This window comes from Equus caballus, chromosome 21, assembly GCF_041296265.1.
Source record: "Equus caballus isolate H_3958 breed thoroughbred chromosome 21, TB-T2T, whole genome shotgun sequence".
NCBI classification, from domain to species: Eukaryota; Metazoa; Chordata; class Mammalia; order Perissodactyla; family Equidae; genus Equus; species Equus caballus.
This window is the reverse complement of record NC_091704.1, coordinates 10,960,127-10,979,617: the sequence shown is the minus strand read 5'-3', so window position 1 is coordinate 10,979,617 and position 19,491 is coordinate 10,960,127. Positions and strand designations below refer to the sequence as shown.

The 19,491-nt window shown below is 38.5% G+C and overlaps 3 long non-coding RNA genes across 3 annotated transcripts in view; 2 read left to right on the top strand and 1 right to left on the bottom strand.

The window, feature by feature from the left end:
- Nucleotides 1-168: 168 nt before the first annotated feature.
- LOC138919878 (uncharacterized) overlaps nt 169-19,491 on the bottom strand; it is a 28,911-nt gene continuing 9,588 nt past the window's right edge. The window contains exon 2 of the long non-coding RNA XR_011430426.1: nt 169-3,291. This is a non-coding gene — a long non-coding RNA (uncharacterized lncRNA). The remainder of the gene's footprint in view (nt 3,292-19,491) is intronic.
- Nucleotides 2,741-18,157, top strand: LOC138919880 (uncharacterized). The gene is made up of 2 exons (XR_011430428.1): nt 2,741-2,858; nt 17,865-18,157. It is a non-coding gene; the product is annotated as an uncharacterized lncRNA (long non-coding RNA).
- On the top strand, nt 3,366-10,319 carry LOC138919879 (uncharacterized). Its single transcript, XR_011430427.1, has 2 exons — nt 3,366-6,394; nt 9,373-10,319. It is a non-coding gene; the product is annotated as an uncharacterized lncRNA (long non-coding RNA).

The following is a 19,491-nucleotide window of genomic DNA, read 5'->3' as shown; positions in this document are numbered from 1 at the left end:
TCTGGCAAGATCGCATGAACCTTTCTTGTGTTTTAATTTCCACCAGCAGCGTAATAATGGTTTTTATACAAAAAATATAGTTTAAAAATTCCTGCAAATAGCTCAATCTAATTATGTCCCTGATGATCTAATTAAATGTTAAATTTTCAGTTATTAAAAACCCACATCTTTCTTGAAAAGAAAATGTTTTAATTAATTGCTGTATATTTTTTATGTTTTATATATGCTATATATTACAAATTAATCACTCTCTTCGTATTAGCTATTTAAGGTATTTCTAATTTTCCTATTATACATAATCCTTCAATTAACATCTTTTAAAATGTCAATTTTTGTTCAAGCTTCTCTTTTATGACTCAACATTAGATTTTTATTTCCCTGGTCTTTACAATGGAAGACAGGAATGGCACTCTTTTAAAAACTGAAAGAAGTAGAGATGCCTGTCAAACAATGCAAGATTTACACATTTCCAGCCCTTTCTGTCCTTCCCCACCACTGCCATCTCCACATAAGTGTGATCCCTTTCAGTGTGTCCAAGTTTCTGATAATTTCTTAGGAGACAACCCCAGACAGGGGAATTACTGAGTAACATAGAAATTATAGAAACATTAAAGGAAATTATTGGTGGCAAAAAAGAAAAAATCAAATCCTATATATAGGGAAATAAGAAACATTTACACCAAAGAAAACAAAGATAAAAAGAAAGTCAATGGAATGGGGTAATGCTTGCCATTAGTATGTCAGAGGGAAGTCTGGTATAGAGAACTGCTGATAAATTTCTTCGGACAGTAACTAGGATGCAGTGGATGAATAAATATTGGCAGAGGAGAAAAACAAGATCTGGAGGTCAAGGAACTTGCCCACCTTCTGAAGGAAAGTAGAGTGTGAAGAGGGCGCTGAGTCTGTGTGCTTGACTGTGCCGTCTTGCCCTCTCTCTTATTAAGGATGATGTGTATTTTGTACGCAAAGTTTAGATCTCAGGAATAAACATATAGTGTGATGTGCACTGATAGAGAATATATGCAGGAAATGGGATGGAATGGAGCAGGGTGCTGGAATATATCTTTAAAGTGGTTTTACTATACCAGAGGACATGATTGTTTTTGAGACTCTGATAAAGAAATATTTTGAATGATTTCTTCTTTTGAAAGACGGCATGCTCATTACCATTGCCTTGTCACTCTTGCTAAGTTTTGTTAGTGTTTCCTTCTAGTCGTTTCCCAAGTATTTCTTTTTGGCTAAATTATTTGTTTATCTGTATAAAGCTAAGGGGGTTTGTTTTTCGGTGTGGATTTTTTAGCAGGTCTTCCTAATACGGGAAGGAATTTAATAGTGAATTTTTAAAGTAAAGGCCTAGTGCCCATAGGCATATTTTAATGTGTGAATTCTTTATCAAATATGTCATAAATATTGAGGAGGCAGTGTGTTAAAATAGTCTTATTTATTTATTTAATTTTTTAAAATATTTTTTAAAATTTTTATTGAGTTAATGATGGGTTACAGTCTTGTGAAATTTCAGTTGTACATCATTGTCTGTCAGTCGTGTTGTAGGTGCACCCCTTCACCCTTTGAGCCCACCCCCCACCCCCCTTTCCCCTGGTAGCCACTAATCTGTTCTCTTTGTCCACATGTTTAAATTCCTCATAGGAGTGGAGTCATACAGAGATTGTCCTTCTCTATCTGGCTTATTTCACTTAACATAATTCCCTCAAGCTCCATCCATGTTGTTGCAAATGGGACGATTTTGTTCTGTTTTATGGCTGAGTAGTATTCCATTGCATATACATACCACAACTTCTTTATCCATGGAAGCACTTAGGTTGTTTCCATGTCTTGGCTATTGTAAATAATGCTGCAATAAACATTGGGGTGCACAGGACTTTTGGAATTGCTGACTTCAAGCTCTTTGAAGAGATACCCAGTAGTGGGATAGCTGGGTCCTATGGTAGTTCACCATTCCCTTTCCACTTAGACTACTGACAACTATCTTATTGAGGAAAAATGGAATTAAGATTACTATCAGTGTGCTCATTATATTTTTAAAAAATAAGTCTATCAAATCTTTGTCTAGGATTAACTTTTATTAATTGATTTGCATTCAAGTGATTAGGATGATTACAAATAATTATCCAGTCAACTCTTAAAATTTTAATAACATTCCTCTCTTTGGGCATGCTTGGAAAATCTGTCCCTGAATCAAAATTACAAAATATCTACAAAATTTTCACCACAGAACTTTTACAATTAATTATCCATTCCATTTTCACTATTATAGCTTATCCTAAAGAATTAAGTAAATGCGTATTACTTCACTCCTGCACACCCTTTAAACGCAGCTAACAGACACTGAATAAACCAGCTCATCCCCGGCGGGATCCAGAGTTACTTGCCCCACGTGCTGTCCCCAGGCTGCAGCCGCCTGAGGGGACTCGCCCGGGCCCCCGCCCTCAGAGCTCACACCCGCCGTGCGCTCTCGCCCCGGGGCCGCCCCGCCGACCTCCCGCGCGGCTCTGCGCGCACAGGCCGGACGCTTGGAGCCGGCGCCGGGCCGCCCTGCTCGGCCTCCTGGACGCAGCGCCGCCTCTGGACCGAGCACGCGCACCAGCGGCCTCCGCGCAGGCTCCGTGCCCGCGCACGCGCCCTCGCGTCGCGCTCCTGGCTGAGAGACCTGCGCTCGGGCCGGCCTCCGGGCGGTTCTCGCGGTGCCGTTCCACCGGGACTTCCGCGCTTCGGTGGCCTTTCGGACGAGCCGCGGCGCCCAGAGATGTTCAGGTTGGAGCGACACTTCCCAGACGGCAGCAGTCACGCCAGATCTTCGGCTTCCATTCCGTTTTCGCGCGGTTCTCCCTCTTCGCAAGGTGAGTGGAGCTCGTTTGTGGATGTGTTAGCACAGGATGCGGGAATCCTGTGAAGCGAGTCAATTCGGAGCCCGACGTGAACCAGGTGGGGTGGCGGCGGAAGCGCTCACAGCGTTGAGGCCGGTAGTAGGGACGCCAGTCCTCACAGGACTCTCGGGCCTGAACGGCAGAGGACGGTGTGTGTCTGTGGGGACAGACGGGATGCTTGTGGCGGGGTGTGTGTGTGAGAGACGCGAGTGAGCGGTGGGATGCGCCTCCGTGCCGTGGGTGTGGCTGCGAGGCTGTGACAGGTGCGTGGCTGTGCTGGGGTGACGGGGATTTGGTTGCATGTCCTTCACCTGTGCGGGTGTGATGGCTGTGGCTCTGTGGCGTCACTGTCTGGTGGCTCTGGGCTCCCTGGTGTTCCTCCTCTTCTCTCCTCACAGCTGCTTGGCTGCAAGAGGGAAGTAGGACATTGAGCCCTAAAGGAAGATTTCCAGCCAGGGGGCACCGAGGTTAGTTTGGGAAAGCCTGGGGAGTTCTCTACTTGGGAGCTCTGAGGGGCGGCTACTGTCTCAGAGCCTCGGGGTTCCCAGAGCTCGGACCCCAGGAACGTGCTGTAAACCTATTCCCGTGGTCCAGGCTCTGTCCTCTTTTCCATCTGTTTATGTGTATGAGCAGGGCGGGTGTGGACCTGGAGAGTGTCGTGTAAAGGAGTCATTCTGTGCCCCAAGAACAGCCTGGTGCCTCCTGACTTCCTCCTCAGTCCTGCCATCCCCAAAAGAAGAACCTTGATGAGGGGAAAAATTGTTTTACACACAAAAGTCAACATTGAGGATAGTTTTTTTTTTCATAAAATCATTGATTTTAACTTATTGATATAAGAAAAACTTAACAAAACTTTGCAATAATATCTGATTTTTAGTTGTCTTCCCAAAAAATTTCCAAATACTGATTGAAATAGAAGAAAATAAGGAATCATTGTATTTCCCCACGTCTTTCTTTGCTGCTTCAGGGCACTGAGAGTCTTACTGATGTTCTCACTTATGAGACGCTTGATCACATCAGCTTCTTTGGGCAGGTTGTGATTCACAAATGTCTCTTTGATTCTGCTGCATTTCGGTGGGAGGGAAATTTCCTCCTCCTCTTTTCTAGAAGCTCTTGATTTATGAATTAAAAATGCATTCTCAAGCAAAAGTCCTGATTTTTTTTCCCTTTGTTTTGTGAGCATTATCAGAGCAGGGCTGATAAGCACAATTTTAATCTAAGAATAATTTTCTTTTATAATACCGAATTAGAGGACACGCAATGTTCTTCAGTAAAAATATCTAACATATTTATATAGGATTACAACATATTATTAAGTTTTTATGTAGATTATACTTCTCCAAGATATTCATGCTTAGTAGGTGATCTTCATACTCTTAGTTTTACTGATGAAAAAGTCAAGACATTAAAATGTCATGAACTCTAAGAGCAGTTACTTTTAGAAAATCTGAGAACAGAATCTATGTCTTAAGTTTCAACTGGATACCGTTCCCCAGTTATGGGTGCATATTTTACACTTGGACCAGTATCATCCTGATTAATAATGCTGTACCTGCCATCATGTAGCAGAACCAAATTAATTAACCTGTTCCCTGTTAGAGTTTTGTGTTTCTGGGTTTTGGGTGTCAAAAACTAAGTATTGAACATACTCGTACATGCATTTCTTTCTCTCAGTATTTTCTTAAGAAATGTCTAGAACTAGAATTTGGGGTAGAATAATCAGATTTTTAGTAAGTGCTTATGATATTCCAGACCATGCCATCTTAGTATTCGGGGTGATAAAAAGATTCAAATGACATAGTTGACACTTTTACGTTCCTTCTGGTAAGTAAAGTAAACCCTGAATAGGAATAGATGCATCGAAGGCCACTAGGGAGATTCAGATAATGTGACTTGGTGTTTTATACGGCAGTGATGTCATTCTGACTGCAGTCACCACTGTCGGGTTGTGATTAAACTCTGATGACCTATGAGAGCACCGTGATGGTAAGGAATTTATGTTGTAAATTTTTACGTTACTTTTTAAGTTGAGATAGATTCATGATCATAAAATTCAGTGTTTTCTTTTCTTTTTTTTGGTGAGGAAGATTGGCCCTGAGCTAACACCTGTTGCCAGTCTTCCTCTTTTTGCTTGAGGAAGAGTGGCCCTGAGAAAACATCTGTGCCCATCTTCCTCTATTGTGTATGTGGGATGCCACCACAGCATGATTTGTTGAGTGGCGTAGGACCATGCCTGGGATCCAAACCTGTGAACCTGGGCCAACAAAGCAAAGTGTGCTGAACTTGACCACTATGCCACTGGGCCAGCCCCAAAACTCACCTTGTAAAAATGTACTCAAAAGAAAACATTTTACTATAGTCACAAGGTTGTACAAATCAGTACCACTATCTAAGTCCAAAACATTTTATCACCTTAGTAAGAAACCCTGTCCTTGTTAGCTGTCACTTCCTATCCCTGGTCCTCCCATACTCTGGAAACCACTAACCCGTCTTCTGTCTCCATGGATTTGCTGAGTCTTGAAATTCAGTCTACATGGAATCATGCAATATGTGTCCTTTTATGTCTAGCTCCTCTCACTTGGCATGAGGTTTTCAAAGTTCGTCCATGTGGTAGATAAGCACATCATTCTTTTACTTTATTTTGGAAAGTATACATGGCATTACATTTGCCATTTTAACCACTTTTCAGTGTATAGTTCTGTGACAGTAAAAGACCTTAGATATGTTGTCAAACTTAATGTATAAAATCATAATCACCTAAACATGATTAATTCTATTATAACCATAAGTTAGAGTGCTATGCAGCCATTCAAAATATTTGTCAAAATAAGGAAACTATGTATGATAGAATTTAACAAAGATTTTGAGTATTTAAGATATTCTTTTGTTTCTTTTTAAATCCTGTTTTTCTATCTGTTATGACAAACTCTAAGTTTCAATTGGAGAATTTTATCCTTTTACATTTAATAATTGACAGATTTAGGTCATCCATTTTACTGTATGTTTTCTTTTTTTCCATTTGGCTTTTGTTCCCCTTTCTCTTTTTTTCTTCTTTGGGGTTAATAATATTTATTTAAAATTCCATTTTAACTTGCTTTTTCTATATGTGCCTATTTTTAGTGGTCACTGTCTGTATTTAAATATATATATGTATATATATGTATTTATATATATATATATATATATATAATTATTTTATTGGGTCATATTGGCTTTCAACCTTGTATACATTTCAAGTGTCTATCATAATATTTCAGTTTCTCTTTAGACTGCATTGTGTTCATCACCAATAATTCACTTTTTATCCGTCACCATACATATGTGGCTTTACCATTTCATCCTCCCTCATCCCTTTTTCTTCTGGTAACCACTAATCTAGTCTCATCTATGTGTTTGCTTATATTCCACATAGGAGTGAAATCATACAGTATTTCTTTCTCTGTCTGACTTGTTTTGCTCAAGATCCATCCATGGTGTCTCACATGGGATGAGTTTGTCTGTTTTGATGGGTGAGTAGTATTCCATTGTATATATATACGACACCTTCTTATCCATTTGTCCCTTGATGGGCACCTAGGTTGCTTCCATATCTTGCCTATTGTGAATAATGCTGTGGTGAGCATACGGGTGCATATATCTTTTGGAATTAGTGATTTCATGTTCTTTTGATAAATACCCAGTAGCAGAATGGCTGGATCATACAGTATTTCTGTTTTTAAGTTTTTGAGAAATTTCCATACTGTTTTCCATAGTGGCTGCACCGGTTTACATTCCCACCACCAGTTTAAGAGCATTCCCTTTACTCCACATCCCCTCCAACATTTGTTATTTTTTGTCTTGGTAATTATAGCCATTTGACTGGTGTGAGGTGATACCTCATTGTCATTTTGATTTGCATTTCCCTGACGATTAGTGATGTCCAACATCTTTTTGTGTGCCTATTGGCCATCTGGATATCTTCTTTGAAAAATGTCTGTTCGTATCCTATGTCCATTTTTTTGATTGGATTATTCTTTTTTTTGTTATTGAGTTGTATGAGCTCTTTATATATTTTGGAAAGTAACGCCTTGTCAGATGTATGATTTGCAAATATTTTCTTCCCATTGGTACGTTGTCTTTTCATTTTGATGATGGTTTCCTTTGCCTTGCAGAAGCTCTTTAGTCTGATGTAGTCCTATTTCTTTATTTTGTCTTTTGATTCCCTTGCCTGTAGAGACATGGTATTCAGAAAGATACTACTAAGACCTACGTCAAATCTGTACTGCCTATATGTTCTTCTAAGAGTTTTATGGTTTCAGGTCTTACATTCAAGTCTTTAATCAATTTAGAGTTAATTTTTGAGTATCACGTGAGACAATGGTCTACATTCATTCTTTTGCATGTGGCTGTCCAATCTTCCCAACACTATTAATTGAAGAGACTTTCCTTTCTTCATTGTGTGTTCTTGCCTGCTTTGTTGAAGATTAGCTGTCCCTTGATGTGTGGTTTTACTTCTGGGCTTTCAATTCTGTTCCATTGATCTGTATATCTGGGTTTTTTATGCCAGTACCATGCTGTTTTGACTACTACAGCTTTGTAGTATATTTTGAGTTCAGGGAGCATGATACATCCAAGTGTTTTTTTTTTTTTCCTCCCTCAGAATTGCTTTGGCTATTCAGTGTCATTTGTTTTTCCATATAAATTTTAAGATTCTTTTCTCTCTTTTCATGAAGAATGTCATTGGTATTCCATTCGTGTTTGCATTAAATCTGTAGATTGATCTGTAGATCAGTCTGTAGATTGATTTAGGTAATATGGACATTTTAACTGTGTTTATTCTTCCAATACATGGGAATAGAATATCTTTCCATGTCTTTGTCTTCTTTGAGTTATTTCATTAATGTCATAGTTTTTGGAGTATATGGCATTCACCTCCTTGGTTAAATTTATTACAGGTATTTTATTCTTTTTTGTTGCAATTGTAAATGGGATTATAGTCTTGACTTCTCTTTCTGCTGGTCCATTATTAGTGTATAGGAATGCAAGTGATTTTGTGTGTGTGAGGAAGACTGGCCTTGAGATAACGTATTTTGCCAACCGTCCTCTTTTATTTTCTCCCCAAAGCCCCAGTACATAGTTGTATATCCTAGTTGTAAATCATTCTAGTTCTTCTATTTGGGATGCCACCACAGCATGGCCTGATGAGCGGTGTGTAGGTCCATGCCTGGAATCCAAACTGGCAAACTGCAGGCCCCCATTACGGAGTGAAATGCAAATGATTTTTGAATGTTGATTTTGTACCCTGCAGCTTTACTGTATTTGTTGATTATTTCTAATAGTTTTTTGTTGGATTCTTTACAGTTTTCTGTATATAGAATCATGTCAACCACAAATAGTGACAGTTTTAATTCTTCCTTTCCTTTTTGGATACCTATTATTTCTTTTACTTGCCTTACTTGTTTGGCTAAAATTTCCAGTACTATGTTGAAGAAGAGTGGCAAGAGTGGGCACCCTTGTCTTGTTCCTGTTCTCAGAGGAATGGCTTTCACTTTTTGACCACTGTGTATGATGTTGGCGGTGGGTTGGTGCTATATGGCCTTTGTAATGTTGAGGTACTTTCCCTCTATACCGATTTTATTGAGAGTTTTTATCATAAATGGATATTGGAAATTGTCAGATGTTTTCTCTCCATCTATTGAGATGATCATGTGATTTTCATTCTTCATTTTGTTAATGTGGTACATCACATTGATGGATATGCTAATGTTGAACCATTTCAGCACCCCTACAGTAAATCCCACCTGATCGTGGTCTATGATCCAATTAATGTATTGTTGTATTCAATTTCCTAATATTTTGTTGAGTACTTTTGCGTCTATGTTCATCACTGATATTGGCCTGTAATTTTCCTTTTTTGTGTCATCCTTGTCTGGTTTTCATATCAGGATAATGTTTGCCTCAGAAAATGAATTCAGAAGTGTCCCATCCTCCCAATTTTTCAGAATAGTTTGAGAAGCATAGGAATTAAATCTTCTCTGAATGTTTGGTAGAATTCACCAGAGAAGCTGTATGGTCCTGGACTTTTTCTTTGGGAGGCTTTTGATAACAGTTTCAATCTCTGCTTGTGATTGGTGTATTCAGATTCTTTATTTCTTCGTGATTCAGTTTTTGGAGGTCATATGGTTCTAAGAATTTATCCATTTCTTCCAGGCTATTCAGTCTGTTGACATATAGTGTTTCATAGTATTCTTCTGTAATCCAATGTGTTTCTGCAGTGTCCATTGTAGTTACTGCTCTGTAATTTCTGATTGTATTTATTCGAGTCTTCTCTCTTTTTTTCTGAATCTGGCTGAGATATTGTCAATTTTGTTTATCTTCTCAGAGAACCACTTCTTAGTTTCATTGATCCTTTCTATTGTTTTTCTACTTCCTGTTTCATTTATTTCTGCTCTGATTTCATTATTTCCTTCCTTCTCCTGACGTTGGGCTTTGTTTGTTCTTTTTCTAGGTCTTCCAGGTATAGAGAAGCTGGTTTATCTGAGACCCCACTGGCTTTCTGTTGGCTCCCATAGGCTTGGATGCTGCTGCCCCATCATGACCAGTGATGCTTGTCCTGGGTTGTCTGAAGGTGCTCGTTGCACTGCTGCCAGGGGTGCTGGGTTCATAGGTGTCACTATCCCTGCCAGGGACCTGGAGAACTATATGTATCTCCAGCTGAGCTGGTGTTGGGGGGTGCCACCAGTGGGGGCTAGGTCACCAGATCTGCTGTGTTTCCTGAAGCCTCTGGTCACAGGTTCCACCTGCCAGTGCTGGGGCAAAGGGGCTATTTCTTCTGCCCCCACCCAGTTTGCTCACAGTTGTGTGGGCCAGGCCACCTCCCCTGTGCCAGCAGTCACACAGGCCAGGCTGCCACCATCCATGCTCCACTGGCAGTCAGGTGAGCTGGGCTGTCCTCACCACTTGTGCAAGCCACTGTGTGAGGATCCACAACCTGGATTGCTGCCACTCAAGGAGGGTGGTGGGGGCTTCTCCCCTAGTTCCACTGCTTACTGGGGGTTGAGTCCACCCACATTCAGATGTATAGACGCATGGATCTCTTAGGCATCCTCTACTGCTGTATAGGAAATCCTATGTTGGTCAGTGCATGTCCATTTGGCTGTAACTTAGAGGGGAGTGACAAGGGGGAAAATTCCACCATGAGGCTGATGTCACTCATGTTGTCTCACCTTTTCTGAACTTTCCAAAAAACCAGTTTAAAAAAAATTATTGCGGTCAAACTAGTTTATAACATTGTGAAATTTCAGTTGTACATCAGTATTTATCAAACACCATATCGATGTGCCACCGCACCCCTTGTACCCACTCTCCTGCTGCCACAGTAACCACTAAATTGTTCTCTTTGTCCATAAGTTTGTTTATATTCCACATATGAGTGAAATCATATGTTCTTTTCTCTCTCTGTGTGGCTTATTTCTCTCAACATGATGCCCTCAAGTTCCACCAATGTGGTTGTGAATGGGACGATTATGTGCTTTTTATGGTGGAGTAGTATTCCATTGTATATATATACTACATCATCTTTATCCAATCATCAGTCGTTGGGCACTTGGGTTGCTTCCACATCTTGGCTATTGTGAATAATGCTGCAATGAACATAGAGGTGCATACGTCGCTTAGTGTTGATTTCAAGATCTTTGGATAAATACCCAGTAGTGGGATAGCCTGGTCATATGGTAATTCTATTTTTAACTTTTTGAGAAATCTCCATACTGTTTTCCAAAGTGGCTGCACAAGTTTGCGTTCCCACCAGCAGTAGATGAGGGTTCCCTTTTCTCCACAACCTTTCCAACATTTATTTTTTTGTCTTGGTCATTGTAACTGTTCTAACAGGCATAAGATGATATCTAACTGTAGCATTGATTTGTATCTCCTTGATGATTAATGATGTTTAGCACCTTGTCATCTGCCTATTGACCATCTGTATATCTTCTTTGGAAAAATGTCTCTTCATATCCTCTGCCCACTTATTGATTGGGTCATTTATTCTTTCATAGTTCAGTTGTGTGAGCTCTTTATATATTGCAGAGATTAATCCCTTATCGTATATATGATTTGCAAATATTTTCTCTCAGTTCCTGGGTTGTTTTCTCATTTAGATCTTGGTTTCTTTGCCTTCCAGAAGCTCTTTAGTCTGATGAAGTCCCACTTGTTTATTGTTTCTTTTGTTTCCCTTGTCTGAGTGGACACTATGTTTGTGAAGATCCTTTTAAGGCTGATGACAAAGAGTGTACTGCCTATATTTGCTTCCATAAGTTTTATAGTTTCTGGTCTTACATTCAAGTCTTTGATCCATTTTGGGTCTATTTTTGTCTATGGAGAAAGATAATGGTCTACTTTCATATTTTAGACGTGGCTCTTTAGTTTTCTCAGCACCACTTATTGAAGAGGCTTTCCTTACTCCATTCTATGTTCTTGGTTCCTTTATTTTTTATTTACTTATTTGTTTTTGAGGAAAATTAGCCCTGAGCTAATGTCTGCTGCCAATTCTCCTCTTTTTGCTGAGGAAGACTGGCCCTGACCTAACGTCTGTGCCCATCCTCCTCTACTTGATATGTGGGATGCCTACCACAGCATGGCTTGCCAAGTGGTGCCATGTGCACACCCAGGATCCAAACTGGCCAACCCCGGGCCACCAAAGAGGAACGTGCAAACTTAACCACGGCACCACCAGGCCAGCCCCTCTTGCTTCCTTTATTGAAGATTTGCTGTCCATGTATGTGTGGTTTTATTTCAGGGCTTTCAGTTCTGTTTCACTGACCTGTGTGCCTGTTTTTGTACTGGTACCATGCTGTTCTGATTACTACAGTTTTGTAATATGTTCTGAAATCAGGGACTTCAATACCATCAGTTTTCTTCTTGTTTCTCAGGACTGCTTTGGCTATTCTGGTTTTTTTGTTGCCCCATACGAATTTTAAGATTCTTTGTTCTATTTCTGTGAAGATTGTCATTGGGATTCTGATTGTGATTGCATTGAATCTGTGGATTGCTTTAGGTAGTATGGCCATTTTAACTATGTTTATTTTTCCAATCCGTGTACATGGACTATCTTTCCATTTCTTTGTCATTATCGATTTCTTTCAGTAATGTCCTATAGTTTTCCTTGTATAGGTTTTACACATCTTTGGTTAAGTTTATTCCTAGATATTTTAATCTTTTTGTTGAAATTGTAAATTGGGTTGTATTCTTGAGTTCTTGCTCTATTAGTTCGTTATTAGAGTATAGAAATGCCACTGATTTTTGTACATTGACTTTGTATGCTACAACTTTGCTGTAGTTGTTGATTATTTCTAAGAGTTTTCCAATGGATTCTTTAGAGTTTTCTAAACATTTTATATATAGAAATGATGTCGACTGCAAAGAGTGAAAGTTTCACTTCTTCAGTGCCTATTTGGATTCTTTTTATTTCTTTTTCCTGCCTAATTGCTCTGACCAAAACCTCTGTACTATGTTGAATAAGAGTGGAGAGAGTGGGCATCCTTGTCTTGTTCCTGTTATCAGTGGGATGGCTTTCAGTTTCCCCCATTGAGTATGATGTTGGCTGTGAGTTTGTCATATATGACCTTTACTATGTTGGGATATTTTCCTTCTATACCCATTTGATTGAGAATTTTTATCATGAATGGATGCTGGATCTTGTCAAATGCTTTCTCTGCTTCTATAGAGATGATCATGTGGTTTTTGTTCCTCCTTTTGTGTTTATATGGTGTATCACGTTTACTGATTTGTGGGTGTTGAAACATTCCTGTGTCCCTGGTATGAATCCCACTTGATCATGGTGTATGATCTTCTTAATGTATTACTGTATTCAGTTTGCCAATATTTTGGTGAGGATTTTTGCATCTATGTTCATCAGCGATATTGACCTGTAATTTTCCTTCTTTGTATTGTTCTTGTCTGGTGGTGGGATCAGGGTGATGTTGGCCTCATAGAATGTGTTAGGGGTATTTCCATCTTCCTCAACTTTTTGGAATAGTTTGAGAAGAATAGGTAATAAATTGTCTTTGAATGTTTGGCAGGATTCTCCTGAGAAGCCATCGGGTCCTGGATTTTTATTTTTGGAGAGGTTTTTGATTACTGTTTCACTCTTTTTACTTGTGATTGCTCTATTCAGATTCTCTGTTTATTCTTGATTCAGTTTTGGGAGGTTGTAAGAGTCTAAGAATTTACCCATTTCTTCTAGATTGTCCAGTGTGTTAGCATATAGTTTTTCATAGTATTCTTGTAATCTTTTGTATTTCTGTGCTATCCATGGAAATTTCTGCTCTTTCATTTCTAATTTTATTTATTTGAGACTTCTTTCTTTTTTTCTTAGTCTCACTAAGGGTTTGTCAATTTTCTTCATCCTCTCAAAGAACCAGCTCCTTGTTTCATTGATCCTTTTCACAGTGTTTTTTGTTTCTATTTCATTTATTTCTGCACTTCATTTTTATTATTTCCCTGCTTCTCCTGAGTTTGGGCTTTTTTCTTCTTCTTTTTCTAATTCTGTTAGGTGTAGATTAAGATAGTTTATTTGAGCTTTTTCTTGTTTGTTAACGTGGTGCTGTATTGCTATAAATTTCCCTCTTAGGACTGCTTTTACTGCATCTCATAAGAGTCAACATGCTGTTTGCATTCATGTTTGCCTCCAAATATCTTTTGATTTCTTCATTTTTCTGACGACCCTGTGGTTGTTCAGTAGCATGTTGTCTAGTCGCCACATTTTTGGTTCCTCTCCCAGCTTTTTTCTTGTAGTTGATTTTTAGTTTCATGGCATTATGGTCATAAAAGATAGTAGATATGATTTCAATCTACCTAGATTTATTAAGGTTTGCCTTGTTTCCCAATATTTGCTCTATCCCTGAGAATGTTCTATGTGTTCTTGAGAAGAATGTGTATTCTGCTGTTTTGGGATGGAAGGCTCTATATATGTCTACTACATTCATCTCATCTAGTTTTTCATTTAAGTCCAGTATCTGTTTGTTGGCTTTTTCTCTGGATGATCTATCCATTGATGTAAGTGGAGTGTTGAGGTCCCCTACTATTATTGTGTTGTTGGTAATATCTCCTTTTAGCTTTGTTAATAGTCGCTTTATGTACTTTGGTGCTCCTGTGTTGGGTGTAGACATGTTTATAAGTGTTATGTCTTCTTGGTGGTGAGTCCCTTTTATTATTATACACTGCCCCTTTGTCTCTCTTTATCAGTTTTATCTTGAAGTCTACTTTGTCTGATATAAGTATGGCATCACCTGCTTTCTTTGGTTTGCCATCGACTTGAAGTATTGTCTTCTATCTCTTCACTCTGAGCCTATGTTTGTCTCTAGAGCTGAGATATGTTTCCTGGAGGCAGCATATTGTTGGGTTTTGTTCTTTAATCCATCTTGTCACTCTGTGTCTTTTGATTGGAGAATTCAATCCATTTACATTTGGAGAGATTATTGATATATAGGGCTTAACACTACCATCTTCTCACACATTTCCTGGTTCTTCTGCATTTCCTTTGTTTCCTTCCTGTGTATTTTGGACTACCAATTTGATTAGGTAGTTTTCTCTGTTGGTTTTCTTCTTTTCCTCCTCGTTTATTGTAAAGATGTCTGTTCTGATTATTTGTTATTGGTTACCCTTACGTTCATATAAACAATCTCATAGTTGAGATAGTCCATTTTCTGACAGCCTCCTACTTCCTTAGACTATACTGATTCCATCCCTTTACTATTTCCCTTCTAAGTTATTTTGTCATATCATTTTCCAACTTGTGTTGTGAGTCTATGGATAAAAAGATGAGGTCATTTTTGTTTTGGTATTTTCTGTTTATATTATCCTTGACATTAGAATTGTTTACTAACCTGATCTGATAGAGATATGCCACTTCTTGATTATTGCCTACCTATTCATCTCCTTGCTCAGGGCTTTGTAGCGCCTTTCCTATTTCTTTTTTCAGATATGAGGGCCTTCTTGAGGATTTCTTGTAGGGGGGCACTTGTGGGAATGAACTCCCTTAGCTTTTGTTTATCTGGGAAAGTTTTTATTTCTCTGTCATATCTGAAGGAGATTTTCATTGGATAGAGTATTCTTGGCTGAAAGTTTGGTCATTCAGGATTTTGAATAGATCATTCCACTCTCTCCTAGACTGTCAGGTTTCTGCGGAGAAATCCACTGAAAGCCTGATGTGGTTCCTTTGCAAGTTATTTTCTTCTGCCCTGCTGCCTTAGTATATTTTCTTTTCTTCTTTTTTTTTTTTTTGAGGAAGACTAGCCCTGAGCTAACTACTGCCAATCCTCCTCTTTTTGCTGAGGAAGACTTGCCCTGAGCTAACATCCGTGCCCATCTTCCTCTACTTTATATGTGGGACGCCTGCCACAGCATGGCTTGCCAAGTGGTGCCAGATCCACACCTTGAATCCAAACCAGCGAAACCTGGGCCACCAAAGTGGAACGTGCGAACTTAACCACTGCACCACCGGGCCAGCCCTGGTTGTCTTTTCATTTTGATCCTTGTTCCCTTTTCCTTCCAGAAGCTCTTTAGTCTGATGAAGTCCCAGTTATTTCTTTTTTTCCCTTGCCTGAAGAGACATGGTATTCAAAAAGATCTTTGTAAGACCCATGTCAAAGAGTCTACTGCCTACATTTTCTTCTAACAGTTTTATAGTTTCATGTCTTACCTTCAAGTAGTTGATCCATTTTGAGTTAATTTTTGTTTATGGTGAAAGATAATGGTCTACTTTCATTCTTTTGCATGTGGTTGTCCAGTTTTCCCAATGTCATTTATTGAAGAGTCTTTCCTTTCTACATTGTATGTTCTTAGCCCCCTTGTCAAAGATTAGCTGTCTGTAGATGTGTGGTTTTATTTCTGGGCTTTCTCTTCTGTTCCACTGATCTGTGTGCCTGTTTTCTTACCAGTACCATGCTGTTTTGATTACTATATCTTTGTAGTATATTTTGAAGTCAGGGATTGTGATGCCTCCAGCTTTGTTTTTTTCCTCAGAATTGCTTTAGCTATTTGAGTTCTTTTGTTCCCCCATATGAATTTTAGGATTCTTTGTTCTATTTCCATGAAGAATGTCGTTGGGATTCTGATTGGGATTGCATTGAATCTGTAGCTCACTTTAGGTAGTATGGACATTTTAACTATGTTTATCCTTCCAATCCAAGTTCATGGAATATCTTTCCATTTCTTTATGTCATCATCAATTTCTTCCAGTAATGTCATATAGTTTTCATTGTATAGGTGTTTTACCTCCTTGATTAAATTTACTCCTAGATATTTTATTCATTTTGTTGCAGTTGTAAATGGGATTGTATTCTTGAATTCTCTTAGTTCATTATTAGAGTATAGAAATGCAACTGATCTTTGTAAGTTTGTTTTGTACCCTGCATCTTTGCTGTAATTTTTGATTATTTCTAATAGACTTCCATCTCTGCTCTATTCTTGATCATTTCCTTCCTTCTGCTTGCTTTTGGTTTTGTTTGCTCCTCTTTTCTACCTTCTTAAGGTGAACAATTAGGTATTTATTTAAAATAATTTTTTCTAATACAGGTGTTAAAGCTATAAATTTTCCTCTGCATCCTCGTTTACTTCTTATCAGTTGTGAGATGTTGTTTTTGTTTCATTCATTCAAATTATTTTTAGTTTCCATTGTGATTTCTTCTTTGACATGTGGGCAGTTTAGAAGCATGTAGTTTAATTTCCAAACTTTGAGATTTTCCCACATTTCTTTCTGTTGCTTTTTAATTCAATTATGTTGTGATAGGAGAACTTTACATTATTTCAGTTCTTTTAAATATATTGAGTCATTTTATAGCCTAGCATATGGTCTCTGCCTCTATTCTACACATGTGACGTCATTCAAATTGGCAGATAAGATTGTTCATATTCATTTTTTAATCTAGTTTTTCTCTCCATTATTGGGAATGCTGTGTGACAGTTAAAAAATTATTGACTCAGGTATAATATCATTCATTCTGGCTGCTCTGTAAATACATCTGTGCTCTTTAATCACACACCCATCCTTGGATTATTTTATGGCAGAGTATCTGCTTGGCTCCTGCGTCACTCAGAGCTTCTCCAGTGCCTGATGCCAGCAGCTCTCAGTAATCAGCAGTTTCCATGTGTGTCCTCCATTGCACAGTTTCGCACTTAAGTATCTCTGGTGAGATTCCCCACGGACAGCTTTACGCAGCACACTAGGGGGTGGGCTTCTTGAAGATCCATTACCATGGCTTACTCGCAGAGTCCTTTCAGTAAGTAAAGGCCTTGCCCTCTCCCACAAGGTCTGGATTTCAGTCCTGTCAAGTGGATCTCCCATGGGCTCTCAATCTCAGCCCTGTTTAGTGTTCCTTATATCTCTAGTCTTACATTCTGTAGCGTTCTGTTTACTTACTTGCTAATCTCTCATTATTCTAATCCCCTTATGTTAGTCATTTATATTAACAGTTTCCTGTTCAAATTACTGTGAGCTTTCTCTTCCTTCATTGGACGCAGACTGAGAATGGCATATTAAAGACCCCAGCTATTGTTGACAATTTGTTTATATCTTAATTCTGCCAGACTTGCTTCATATATTTTGTTGTTCAGCTCTCAAATATGTTTATAAGTGTTAAATAATTATGTAAGTTGCCAGTTTCCTCCTTATAAAATATTCCTTTTTGTCTCTAGTGGCATTTTTTGCATCAAACAGTATTTTGCCTGATATTGATATAGCCACTCCAGCTATTTTGTTACTATTTGCATGGTGTACTTTCCTATGATTTTACTTTGAACCTATTTGTCTATTTGAATTTAAAGTTTGTCTCTTGTAAACAGCATACAGTTGTATATTGTTTTGTTTTGAGACGGACAATCTTTGCTTCCCCCGCCCCCCCAGGACGATTGGCCCTGAGCTAACATCTGTTGCCAATCTTCCTCTTTTTGCTTGAAGAAGATTGTTGCTGAGCTAACATCTGTGCCAATCTTGCTCTGCTTTAGGGGGATGCCACTGCAGTGTGGCCTGATGAGAGCTGATAGATCCCACCTGAGATCAGAACCTGCAAACCTTGGGTGACCGAAGCAGAGCACATGAACTTAACCACTGGGCCACAGAGTTGGCCCCAACCATCTCAGCTTTCAATTGGAGTACTTCATACATTTCAAATTTAATTCAACTATCGATATTGTTAACTTTTTATCTCCCATTTTGCTGTTTCCTATGTCTTATGTGCTTTTGTGCCTTTTTACTGCTTTTTCATATCAAATATATTTTTTTCTAGAGAAACATTTTACTGGTTCTCTTAATAGCCTGAATTATTTTCTTAGTAGTTACTCAAGGAAAGACAATATACATCTTAACATAATACTATTCAGATTAATATTTACTTCCAGTAAGGTTTAGAAACTGTTTCGATATAGCTCCATTCCTCCCTGTCTTTGTGCAATTTTCATATACTACATATTTATATAGGTCCAACATTACAGTTTTTTCATTGTTTTGTGCAATCATCTTTACCATCAGTTAAAAGAAAGAGAAAGATGCATTTTCAATGTCATCTGGCCTGCATTGTTTCTGAAGAGAGGTCAGCTGTCAGTTGCTTGTGGTTCCCTTGTACGTAATGAGCCCTCTTTCTCTTGCTTCTTGCAAGATTTTCTACTTGTCTTTGGCATTCAGTAGCTTGACTATGATGTGTTTATATGTGAATTGCCTTTTGTTTATCCTACTTGAAGTTTGTTGATCTTCTTGGATTTGTAGATTGGTTTCTCCTCATTTGGGGAAATGTTGGGCCATTATTTCTTCAAAGAACTTTTCTGTCCTTTTCTCTACTCTCCTTCAAAGTAACTACTATACTCCTGGAACTTCTGTCATGTGTATGCTTGCTATGCTTGATTGTTTTCCCAGCAGGTTGTGACATTCTGTTAATTTTTATTCCTTTTATCTTTGTTTCTTCAGACTGGATAATCTCCATTGACCTATGAGCAGGTTCACAAAATCTTCCTTCTAACAACTCAATTTGCTGTTGAGCTTGTCTGTGTAACTTTTCATTTCAGATATTCAACACTTTATGTCTTGAATTTCTATTATCTTCTTTTTAAAAAGTAATCTCTCTTTATTGATTCTCTATTTGATGAGCCATTGTACACATTATTTTAGTTCATCAAATATGGTTTCATTTAGATCTTTGAATATATTTATAATAGCTCCTTTTAAGTATTTTTTTCCTGAGTCCAATATCTTCACCTCCCCCAGAAACAGTTTCTGTTCACTTTTCCCCATGTATGGTTCACACTTTCCCATTTCTTTGCAGTTCCCATTTTTTATTGTTGACACCTGGACATGTTAGATAATACATTGCACCAACTCTGGATTTAGATCTACTACTCCCCCAGGAATTGATATTGTTGCTTTTGTGTACTGACTTGACTAATTCTGGAATCTGTCTCCTTTGCAACGTGGAGATGCTGATGTCTCTGACCAGTTTATTGTTATTTTTTAAATTCTTTTTTTCCTTTAATCCTGGCTTCACAGAGTCACTTCTGGGTCAGCATATCTTAGTGGTCAGCCAATGAATGCTCAGATGTTGTCCATAAGCCCCTTGATTAGGTGAGCCTTCTACCCCTTGGC